Source organism: Crocodylus porosus, unplaced genomic scaffold, assembly GCF_001723895.1.
Source record: "Crocodylus porosus isolate Cpor-Errol unplaced genomic scaffold, CroPor_comp1, whole genome shotgun sequence".
NCBI lineage: Eukaryota > Metazoa > Chordata > Crocodylia > Crocodylidae > Crocodylus > Crocodylus porosus.
In genome coordinates, this window is record NW_017728931.1 from 141,533,869 (window position 1) to 141,546,014 (window position 12,146).

The 12,146-nt window shown below is 48.0% G+C and overlaps 1 protein-coding gene across 1 annotated transcript in view; it reads left to right on the forward strand.

Annotated features, from left to right (window-relative positions):
• The window catches only part of LOC109315842 (protein phosphatase 1 regulatory subunit SDS22-like), a 33,255-nt gene extending 25,688 nt beyond the window's left edge, over positions 1 to 7,567 (forward strand). The window contains exon 9 of the mRNA XM_019543781.1: positions 3,337 to 7,567. The gene's annotated coding sequence lies outside the window, so the exon portion shown is untranslated. The remainder of the gene's footprint in view (positions 1 to 3,336) is intronic.
• The last annotated feature ends 4,579 nt before the right edge of the window (positions 7,568 to 12,146 follow it).

Sequence of the window (12,146 nt, forward strand, 5' to 3'; positions counted from 1 at the left end):
GGGGCGCCTTGGTGAGCAGAGCCTCACCAATTCCCTTCTGCGCTCCCATGATGAATTTATAGGCAGCCACAAGGTCGCCTCTCCACCTTCTCTTGTGGAGGCTGAAGAGGTCCAGGTGCCCTAGTCTCTCCTCGGAGGGCTTGGCCTGCAAGTCCTTAACCATGTGAGTGGGCCTTCTCTGGACCCTCTCCAGGTTATCCACATCCCTCTTGAAGTGCGGCGCCCAAAACTGGATGCAGTACTCCAGCTGTGGCCTGACCAGCGCCTGATAGAGGGGAAGTATCACCTCCCCGGTTCTGTTTGTCATGCACCTGCTGATGCACGATAAAGTGCCATTAGCTTTGCTGATGACTTTGTCACACTGACAACTCATGTTCATTTTGGAGTCCACTAGGACTCTGAGATCCCTTTCCACTTCCGTGCTGCTGAGCAGGTCATTTCCTAGGCAGTAGGTGTGCTGGACATTTTTCCTCCCTAGGTGCAGCACTTGAGCCTCCACGGACTGTGTAATCATCCAAGTCACAGCCTCTTAATTCGTTCACCAGGATGGGGTGAGATACCATATCAAAGGCCTTCCTGAGGTCTAAGTAAACGATATCCACCCCTCCTCCTGTGTCCAGGTGTTTTGTAACCTGGTCATACAAAGAGACTAGATTAGTCAGGCATGATCTACCTGCTATGAACCCATGCTGGTGGCAAATTGGCTAGGGAGTCGTACCCAGAGAGTAGTGCAGGACGGGTCGGTTTCCCCTCAGCATAATTTGTCCTGCTGGGCTCTCACATATATGAGCCTTAATAATCTTTTCAAAGACCTTGCCAAGGATGGAGGTGAGACTGACTGGCCTATAGTTGCCTGGATCCTCCTTCCTCCCCTTCTTGAAAATAGGGACCACATTGGCCTTTTTCAGTCCTCCGGGACCTGGCCCGTGTGCCACGAGCGCTCAAATATTCTTGCTGGTGGCTGTGCAATGACATCGGCCACTGCCTTCAGCACCCTCGGATGTTTTTGTCTCTTCATGTCTCTGAGTATTATCAAAGTATGCATGCTTAAAGTTGCACTGAATTACACTGCTTAAGAAATACCCCATGCACTGCTACTTTTAGAAGATATTATTACAGTCTATAAATGGGCAGAGTTAAGGCTATGTTGAACCGGTAACTGCAGTGCCTGGTATGTGTGTGGGCACATGTTGAATGGTGCAGTCGGTTTCTGAATGGCATTTCCTTGGGATGTTTGGTCTGTCTTTTATTTAGCAGAAAAGAATGAAAAAGAAAAAGATTTACCCATAGTTTTGACTCGGCTGTAAGTGGATAAAAATAAACAGCAGCACCTGACTTTATTCCATTACACAGCTGGGGCAGGAAAAATTACTACTGAATGGTAAGCCGGGGTCATCCTGCTCTACAATTACTGTGGTCCCTAATGCACTGAATTGCAAGTAATATCCCTTCCTGGAGTGTAATCGTATCTAACTCTGTGTGTGAGAATCAAATGAGCTCATAGAGTAAGCAGCTCAAGGAAGCAGCCTTCAAGGAGAAATGGGGTAGTGGCCTTAAATCTCCAAAACACCTGGGAAAGCAATCAGACTGTGCTGCTTGCCTCCTTGGGGAAGCCCTCGGTGTGATGGGTGGGCACTGGGCACGGGGGACCACTTTCGGGTAATGCAACGTGAATGGTTTCACTGCTGGTTCTCCCTCCCAGGCTGCTGTGCTGCGGCATCATATCATAGCTCTCCGTGCAGGTCTTGATAAAAGGGCATGCTGTACATTATTTGACCACCCCCAGGAGGAGTTTTCACCATTTGTAGTTGGCAGCCGAGGCTGCAGCGCAATGGAGAAAGATGGAGTAGAACAAGTGCCCATGCCCAGCACATCCCCAAGTGCCCAAAAGCTTGCAGAAAAAGATATTGTTTTTTGCAATTTCTTAGTGGGTCTAACAAAAGGTACTATCTCTGAAACAAGAGTTTTGCATGCACAGCAGAAACACCCATGCCATGTCCAGTGTCCCCAAAACCCTTGCTATTTTGGTTGCTATTATTACTTTTCTCCCTCCACTCACTAGCTGGGAAGGTAAATGGAGCTTAAAAGATAAAAGGTAAAAGAAAGATAGGATTGGTTGTACACTGGCAAGGAGATTTCTTTGCACCCCCAGGCTGAGTTTTGCTGACCAGACCTGTGAAAGTAGATTTTTGATTGGGTGGCTGATCCAAAAAAAATGAAGAGAAAATAAAACTAATTTGGGGTTGACCTGAGACTCGCTTATGTTATTTTTCTTGCTGAACAAAACTCTCTCAAACACTGGAACAGGTTATCCAGAGAGGTTGGGGTATCTCCATCCTTGAAGGTTTTAAAGACCCAGCTAGATAAAGCCTTGGCTGGAATGATGTAGTTGAGGACGGCCCTGTTTGGAGCAGGGGGTTGGACTAGCTGTGACCTCCTGAGGTCCCTTCACACCCTCGTTTTCTCTGATTCTGTAATTTCACTTGGGGTCAAATGGATTTTTTTTAACCCCAAATGAAACTTAAAAAAAAAAAATCAACGGACCTAAATTTGGTCTCAAATCTTTATTCATCTCTGAAATGTTGCCCTGTTTTCTTCCTGTGATAGCTGTTAAGAGGTCCGTGCTGAAACCACAGGGACCTCTCTATTTTTTTAAAGTAGCTACATATACATATTTACAGAAGTGCTTTGAACAATTTGCACCCTTGCACGCAATGTCAAAGGAAGGTATAGAGATATGTCCTTTGACTGGTTTTCATTGTCTCAAAACTGGTGGTGCTTTCTTTCAGCATTGTCCCTAAAATAACTGCATGCTGCCGTGACTCAATTTAGCATTCACCACTGAAGTCTGTCCCTGTATAGCTATCATTTTTGCCGCATCTAAGTGCATCACAAACACCAATGAATGAATCCTCCGTGGAGGCTCAAGTCCATGCAAAGGTCATTTTTGGTGTCCTGTCTCCCTTGGTGGGATGTGTCCAGTGCACCTTACTCTAAAGCACTTCCACTGCTTGAGATAAAGCTCGGCAGCAGTAGCCGCCTCAGTCCATTTCTGTGGTCCTCTTCTTCATGCTGCAGCTCCATCTGAATGGGTGGGTATGTGTTAGCTGAGTTACTGATGGGGAAACTGAGGCACAGAAAAAGAAAGCAGCTCACCCGTGGTTAGTAAACAGCCAGTGACAGGGCCAAGGATAGAAACAGATCTTTGTCTCCTGCCTCAGACTCCCCTCTTAGGTGAGAGGTAGCTAGCCATGTGCATCTGAAGTTAGCCTCAAACTTGGCTTCTGTCCTCCTAGGTGTCAGCTCTGAATCCATATTGCTTGTCTCCTACTACAGGTGCTTCAAGCCGTCGCTCAGCTCCTCTCAAACCTGCCGCCCGGGGATGCCGACGCTTGATGCTGTTTCAGATACCCGAACTATCAGGAGGAACGTTTTTGCAAAACCTGATGAAATCCCGACATGCTCTGAGTGAGCCGATGAACACGGTCCCGCCGATCCCAGGGTAGATGAATGGGGGACCATGGTGATGCCATTTGCCTTCCCTGACGAGCGATTTCTAAAACCTTCTTTAGGCTTGATTAACCTAAGTGATTTTGCATTACCTGCAGATGTTGCGTGGTCATCACTCGCCCCTTTTTTCCAGGGCATTGATCATTTTTGGGATTTCAAGGCCAGGCTCACAGGTACCGTTATGATCATCTAGTCTAATGACCTGCTAACACAGGTCATAGGACTTCCTTGAAAAATTGGCACTTCAAGCCCACGACTCCTGTCTGCATTAGACTGTAGCTTTTAAAAAGATATCAAGCATTGATTTAAATGTTTTAGTGGATAGGGAATCCACTGCACATTGAGGTAAGTGATTCCAGTAGTTAATTATCTTCTCCTTTAAACTCTTTCTAGTCCTCCTGGAACCTTAACGATGCTCCATCATTAACCTTTTGTCATGCTGAAAATGAATCATTTCTCCCCATTCTTTGCTTTCTTTTAGCTGCTTTCCAAACCCTGGCTTATGTTTGCCCTTTTCCTTCCAGGGCTACTTACTTCCTTGAATAAAGAGGTTGATGGGCAAGACCAAAGTGTCTTAGCAAAGCTTAGAGGTCCTTACAGAAGATAAACCCTCCTTGCACGTTGGTCATATCATGCCATTTTCTGACATGCTAGAATTTCCCAATAGCTTAAAGAAGAAAAATCCACATGCTTATTAAAAAAGAAAGAGAAAATGAATCCTAAAGAAAGGGAAGGTTTAAAGCTCATTGTGATACACTCTGGAAAGGTCACAGCATGTGGTTCATTCATCTCGGTAAATCAAGAGGCTGCATCCTAGACTCTCCGGCTCTGTAACTCATCTGTCTGCACGCATTGGCAGGGGGATCCAGTGACTGGTGGCTGTGCTCTGTTTTGCCACAGAGATCAAACGCTGCCTGCCAAGGGAGGCAGGTCTTGCATGAAATGAAGTCTTGCATTCATAACCCCTTAGGGTTTCATTGTGTTTCCAACCAATTGCAATGAAACCACATTGAAAAGCACGCTGGCAGGGTTGGCACCACTTTAGTCTTTCCTTGAGTCCCTTCTGTTGGACTCTTGTCTGTAGTTACTTGCATAAGATCATAAAAACCCAGGACTGAAAGGGACATCCAACATCTTCAAGTCTAGTTGCTGGCTATTGCAGGCAACCATGTTCTATCATCCTGTTCCTCAGTTTTTGGTGCATGCTTGGTTTTCTCCCTCTTTGGCCCAGTACTGCCTATGTTCAAAAGAAAAACAGGATGCATTAGTCTGGTGCTTTTTGTCCCTAGACCTCCATGTGCTTGTAAAGGAAGTTATATATCCGTTCCTTGGGCAATGCCAGGAAATGAGACCTACCCAAGCTCACAAAGGGAGTCAGTGGCTATGTATGGAAATCATTTGTCCCAGCTGTACTGTGCATGTGCAACCAGATGTACTGTGCAGAGCAACCTTATGCTGGCAGGGAGATGGGCTGGACCAGCTCTGTGATGGGATTCAGCTGGAGGAGCACAGGAGAGCAGTCGACATATTGACCCCATCCCCACAACCACCAGCCTCACCCTATCAACCAGCAGTGCCTCCAACCCTACCCCACCAACAGGCATAAACCCCCTCTCCACAACATCAGCAGCAGCTCCCAAAGCTTTACACCCTTTCCGCCGCTGACTTCATTCCCAAACTGCAAAGTGCAGCGGGATGTGATATATCGCAAGGCCGTTATTTCGATCACGGACTGAAACAAGAGGAGAGGCACCAGGATGGAGACAACCTGGTGGACTTCCCTTATGCGTGACCTCTGCTCCATCTCCTCCGTGGGATAGAGGGGTGGCACCAGAGTGGATGAACCAGAGTAGCCGGTCAGCAAAGAGCATGTGGAATAAGACAGCTTTGTTGCTTTTCAGCACGATCCTGGGGCTGTTCGCCGTGGAAGACGCAATGGGGTACCTAGAGCCGGTGTTGAATTTCAGCCATTTGAGCAACAGCTGCTCTTTCATTTAGTCTCATCTCCCAAGGTGGGAAGGATGGCTCCTTTATGAACTGCTAACTTTTCCCCTGACAACAACCCTTCCCACCATTGCTTACCTTGGCTTAAATTCTTGCGCTATCTCCAGTTAACCATGGGTGACGTACAAAAGCGTGTGGTTGAGATGACCTAAGAAACAATCTGACAAATGCACAGACAGGATCCACTTCCACTCTGGAGCTGCAGCTACTGGGTGCTAATATAGGATCTTCTTTAATCCTCCTGTTGGCATAAGCAAGGCCATTATATGGCTGCAGGCTGCATAATTTCAATTGAGCATAAGCCCTGCCTAGAGAAGCAGTACACATGCTGCCTTGGCCTTGGTCCTAATCAGCCATTTGCTCTGAGAACAACCCCCTGAAGCAACACCCAAGCAAGCCTATTGGGTTTTGGATCCATTTTAATGCATCTGCATTGTGTCTGGTCCTTTTATATCCTTTTCCTCCAGCAAAGCAACAAGGTCATTTCTATTCAGGCAGCCATTAACCGCTTTGCATGTGGTTCATTCAAAGAGCAGGGAACAAAAGGAGGCAGGCTGGAGGGGCCAGTGGACTTTGAAAGGACTAGATTTCCAAGTCCTATATGGTGGGATCGGGCTCAAGCCATGCTGGCACCATGCATTGAGACCAGGCCCAGCACGGGATCTGGCCTGCGGACTGACCTGGCACTGCTCATCAAAGGCTGGCCATCCGTGTGACATGCACCGCCAGTTTTAGTCTAAAAAAAAAAGCTTGCCCTAAGAATCAAAAGTTTGGAAACACTTTTATACTAGGCTTGAGGGTAATTATGTATTGTCTTATTGCAAACTGTTGATGTACCTGGTGCTGTACAGGACAGATGTCTCAGTAAACACCCAGCAGGAACATTTCCCTTGGTATCAGCAGGCATTGATTAAGCTGAAAATGGAAGACAGCTTTGCTCTGCAGAAGGCAGGGTGCATTGGAAAACCCAAGGGAAGGCCCAGCTTGGAGTTATATGCTTTTTAAAAATTCACTTTTTATGGGTCTCGAAAGCAAATTTAATGAGGGCTTACATGTAGAGGGAGAGGTAGCCTGGAGAGCGGCAGAGTCCATGGAGCCCATGAGCAATGGCCGGTAGCAGAGGATGGTGCTTTGGGCGAAGCTTTCTCAGGGTCACAGTCGGAGATGTTATGTATACACAGGCTCTTGGAGAAAGGAGTAGAGGTGGCAGCAAAGAGAAAGAACTGAGGAAAAGGCGATCAGGGCAACACTGAGGCGAAACCAGCTCGGGGTTGTAGGTGTGAATGACCTATGGAGAGCTTGGAAGGTGAACCTGAAGTGACGGCTAAAGGCAAGCCAGTGGAGGGGATTCATAATGGAGGTGACATGGGCTGGAAGGTCACCAAGGGAAATCATCTTAGAGGCTGAACTTTGATCAGCCTCTTGGTCATCTTAGAGGCTGAACATGGGCACCTAAGCTGAGAAAGACATGGACCAATTTCCCAACCCAAGGGGAGAGCAGTGTCTGTCTCTGTCAGGAGGGGTCTGGCAAATATTGCAGAGCCTTTCTCTGCGTTCATCCAAAGGGTGGTGTTGGGGCACTGAGCCGTCTTGCTAAATATTAATCCTGAACTTTTGAAATGGGGAAAGTCTTTCCTTTCCACAAAGGTCAGCGCTGAGGCGGCGATAACTGCACATGAATGAACCTCTTGTTTGCTTTGTCTGATTTTTGCTTGATTGCTCTAAAATATGGCTGATTGCTCGAGTAGCTGGCCAGCCTCCCTTGGAAAGCTACCAAATGTGTTTCAGCTCAGTTTATTTTTGCGACTTGTGTTTTCTTTTTCTTGACAAGTTTAAGCACCAGATTCCTCCCCCTAACTCCTTAGACAATGGCAAGGATCATTTGGCTTGGGGCCTGGTAATGAGCTTCAGAGTCTTTCAGCTCTAAGTCATTGCTTTCAGTCTGTGCATGTCAGACCAGGCTACTGTTTGGGGCCCTAATGTGAAATGGGTGAAATGGGTGAATCGTCCAAGCCCAGTTCTTTGGAGGCAGGTGTTCACAACACAATTAACCACATTGTTTGGAGTATGCCTATAGGTCGGGCATGGATGGGATGCACTTGGGCCTGTCCTATCCAGGACCTGCTGCCACTGTGGTACAGAGAAGCCCATAAACACCATGGAGAGGGAAGGATTGTGCAGACTGAACCTCCACTCATGCTTTTGTCGGCAGCCCAAGGTGCTTGAAAGAATCTCTTGATCCAGTGACACAGTCCAATTACTTCTGCTGAGCATGGCATATTTGTTGTGTTGGCACCTCTTGCCGGCTTTCTTGTGTTTGGGATACTAAAGCCATTGAACAGTGCGATTCCCAACACCCCATCAGCCAAAGATAGGTTTAGCAGGAGGTGACTCAAGCTGTGCCTGTTGCAATAGAGATGGAAAGCTTCAGTCTCCAGTGCTCTTCATCTGGTGGTACCTTTCATCAGCACCAAAATTAAATGAGTAACTCCCTCCTCTGACTGAGTCCTGGCCTCCTGGCCCTATCCATGCCCTAGAGCACAAGCCATCTTCGGGGTGATAATTGTGGCCTCCATCCTCCCCTGTAGCCATGTCCATACCTCTCAGGTGTTATATGGACAATTTCCTAGACCTTTCTGGAGGGGCTTCTGCCCTCTTGGCTTTAGCCCACTGTTACTCCAGCAGTGGCCCAGCTTTCTCAATCTCAGCCCATTTCATATGTCAGTCTCTGGCCCTCCCAGCCCCTGTCTCTCGCAGTTTGAGCCCCTCGGCTGCTGTCTCTTGCACTTCTAAGGATCCCCGACCCAGGCAAGCCTGCTTTTTTTACCTCTCAGCCCCTGGAGTCCCTGACTCTGGCAAGGCTGCTTATGCACCCCTCAGTTTCCTGGGTCCCTGAACCAGACCAGGCAGTCCTGGTGCCGCTCAGCCCCCTTACAGTCCCTGATCCCTAGGGCATCCCTGTGGCCTCCATGTTGCCCCTGTAGCCGCAACCTGGTCCTCCACTTCCAACCCAAACACAACACAAATAAAAACCACCACTTTCAAAAAAGCTGATGCCTGCAAGCCCTGCCTCCCTTTGGGCACTCATCTCCCAGCACCCATGAGTGACTTGGGTGCTTACCATGCGTTTAGCGCCTGCAGGCTTACACTGCACGGTTGCCTGCTGCATTTTCCTCTTAAGGTAACAGCATCCTCTGGCTCCCCATTACGGTCCCATGTCATGCCTCCCCATTTCATGTTATCTGCAGTCTGGATACTCCATTTTTTGTGACTGAGAGTGCCTTTTTTTTCTGCTTGTGGGTGTCACAACCCTTGGCTTGGCATCACCAGAAACTATTTCAATACACAAATAGCACAGGAGGCTGTTTCCTAGAAGATCTCATGGCATTGTAGCAGAAATGCCTCGCTGTCCAGTTGAGAACGCAAAGATGTACCCCCTAAGCCCTAAATAAATGGGAACTGGACCTATTGATCCAAGTATCTCCTCCCCCATCTCCGTCGGTGCACAAGTTGGCACCCACAACTGAAAGTAGCCACTTAGGGCACCCATCGTGCTAAAACGCATTTAGCCTGAGCAACATAAGTGGACCCTGATTACCCAGCTCTGGAGATATGAATAGATATAATTCTAGAATGTGGATACAATTGCAATTAGGTTTATTCAGCCTGATAATGATGCATTCAGGGATTTGGGATGCTTATATGGTTCAATTAGATTCAATTGTTAAAGCCAAATCTTCAGGCTGGGCTTTTATATTAAAGTTTACAATCTGCAAGAAATCTTAGCAGTGACTTAAAATGGTAGCATCCTCCTAAGGAGCTTGGAGGTGACTTTTTGGGTCAGCAATGCTTGGAAATCTCAAGGGGAGAAATAAACAGGCAAAGCAGTTAATTTTAGAGGTGTTTGTAATGAGGTGGGGGAATCTTACCTCAAGGACTTTCTCTGTAGTTCTTGTAGTATAAGCTAGCGTAGGGGGCTGAATGGGAAGGAATTGTATCTCAGGTGTGATGTTTGTAGTGCTTTCAGTGGTTAAAAAATGCAGTGCTATAGGGCAGCAAATCACTTTGAACCATATCAGAAATGACTCTGGATGAAATAGGGATAAATCGTGAAATCCCTTTTGCCCTTTCTATCAAGCATATCCCTCTGAGGAACGGGGAGTATGTGATACATCAATCCTGTATCTACTCCCCTGTGTCCAGCAAGCCCAGATGCCTTCCAGCTACTTGGCCATGCTGGGAAATACTTGTCCTGTCTTTGAAACTTTCTGAGATGTCAGCATTTTTCAAGTCCACATCCAGATGAAGCTGAGAACTTTTCCCTTTTTATTTTTGCATGGGAAAACACAGAAAAGGAGTGAGCCACCCCAATGTGGTTGGGTGGTTTGGGCCTAGGTCACCTGTACTCTAGATGGGTGCCCTTCCTACCAGGCCCCTATGGAGCCCTCTCTTTGGTTGTTGACCACAAATTCCACCCTGGACTTAAAACCTTTCCAACAAACATTTCACCCAACAACACATGTCCCCCTGAAAATGTTCCAGTTCAATGAATTGGCTTCTCCCAGCACAAGGAGAACATTCATAAAAAATCTTTCCAACTCTCCCTGGCCCCAGGTTCATGGAGTTGGATATGGCATATGCAACCTCTTCTTTACCTTTCAGAACTAGCACCATAGTCAAGGATGACTGTAGGCATCTATGGAGGGGCAATTTGTCTCCTCATCTTCCTTGTGACATATAAAGTCATTCTCTCTTGAGTAGGGTGAGTTTATTAAAGGTGTGGAGACAAGGTCATATGCCCTAGTATAATTCACACCTGGTTTATATACCATACACCAGGTTCAGAAGAGCCAAATGTGCCACCGTTTCAGAGTAGTAGGTGGTCGTGTTGCATCTTGCCGCTACCTTTGCAGGGTAGAAGGTAAGAGCCTGTTGCATTTATGAAACAGCTGTCCTGGGAAGAAAGCAGACAAAGACCACCTACCTACACCTTATCCTGGTAGAATTTTCTCTCTCCTTCTCTCAGGAGTAATCCTCCACTGGATTGGATAAAGTTATCCGGGTTTGGGTGTTTGCATCATCTCTCTCCTACTTTTTCACATAGGTGTAACACAAATTACAAAAATGCAAACAGTCGGTTTGTCCACACCCAACAAAAACTACTGCAACTGCACGAGCCCTGTAGGTTTCCACCAGGCTTGAGCTCCAGCGTTGTCTGCTGTTGCTTACCAAGGACCACTCTAACCTGAGGTGCCATTAAGCACATGGCAGCATCTCATACCTGATTGATATGTGGCGAGTGAAATTACTGTTTGATCTTGCAGGGTTGTGTAGAAGGACCTTGAATGTTCATTATTTGGTTCCTGGCCAGGGTGGCGGCAGGAAGAACGATGGCACGTGGAGGGGGATACAGCCCCTTCACTTGACCAGCCCATGGGACAAGGGGGAGGAGGTGGGACTTTCCATTAAGGAACGTGGTGCTTCTGCATCTGAAGTACTCATCCATGTGCTAGGAATGGAAAGACTCAACTGGCTTGTGGGGGCTGCATGCTCTTTTGGGACCCTGCTCTGGCATTAAGGTATCTTAGCCCCCATCTATGTGGTACACTTACCCACTCCCAGCAGTGGTGTCCTCGAGTTTCTCTAGGCAGGCTGCTTCCTCTGCCAGAAGCAGTGTAGCCATGTATGCATAGTGCTCTGGGTAGGTTATTTAGCACTGCTGGCTATTCAGCCCACCCCCTAAGCTAATCAGCCCACCCAAAGTCCCATACAGCATAGCTACCCAAGGAATCTCCCTCCTTGGAAATGTTCAGAAGCAGGTTGGATACACACTGCCTGGGCTGGTTTAGTCAGGGATGACCCTGCCTTGACTAGGGGCTGGACTAGATGACCCTGTGAGGTCCCTTCCAGCCCTGCTTTCCTATGATCCTACCCTGCTTCTGGTTTAGGAGGCAACCGGTATGATGTCATGCTGCTGCTGGGCATGACAAATACACTGGTGAGATGTAATGTTCAAGCTGCATTTTCCCGACACTCTGCTTTCTGAGCTGGGCAACTACAGCTCAGCACTGGGGCCTGAGCATTGACAGGTGGGTAGAGCAGGGCTTGCAAACAGCCCGATCCCCAGTCACCCCCCTCTACTGCAGCCCTGCCTCTGCTGGCCATCACCATCAAGTGCCACCAGTTCCTGTGGCCTGTGGTGATGGCAAGTGGCCAGTTTAATGGTGAGGGTAAGCAAAGTCTGGAGTAGTGGGGCACGAGACACGGAGCTGGGAGGCTTGGGGTGCTGCAGGGGGGGATCACTGGCATACAACTGAGCAATGCATAGCTCAGGGCAGAAAAGGTGCGCCAGCCGTACCATGTACCACTGATTTCCCCCCATTGAGGCCTGCCATGAGCCAGATCCAGGCTCTATGGGGGCTGAATCCAGCCCACAGGCCACCGGTTGCTGACCCCTGGTATACAGCACACTCCCGCTTCCTTCTCAGCTTTTCTGCTTCCAGACCTGCCTCTCCATTGCTTTCCTCTACCTTTCCTCACGTCCACTTTGCTTGCTCCAAAATCAGGACCACATTTCACTTCAGCCCAGACATTTGGACCAGTTCCTGGGGAAGGCCCTGAACATCCCCCAG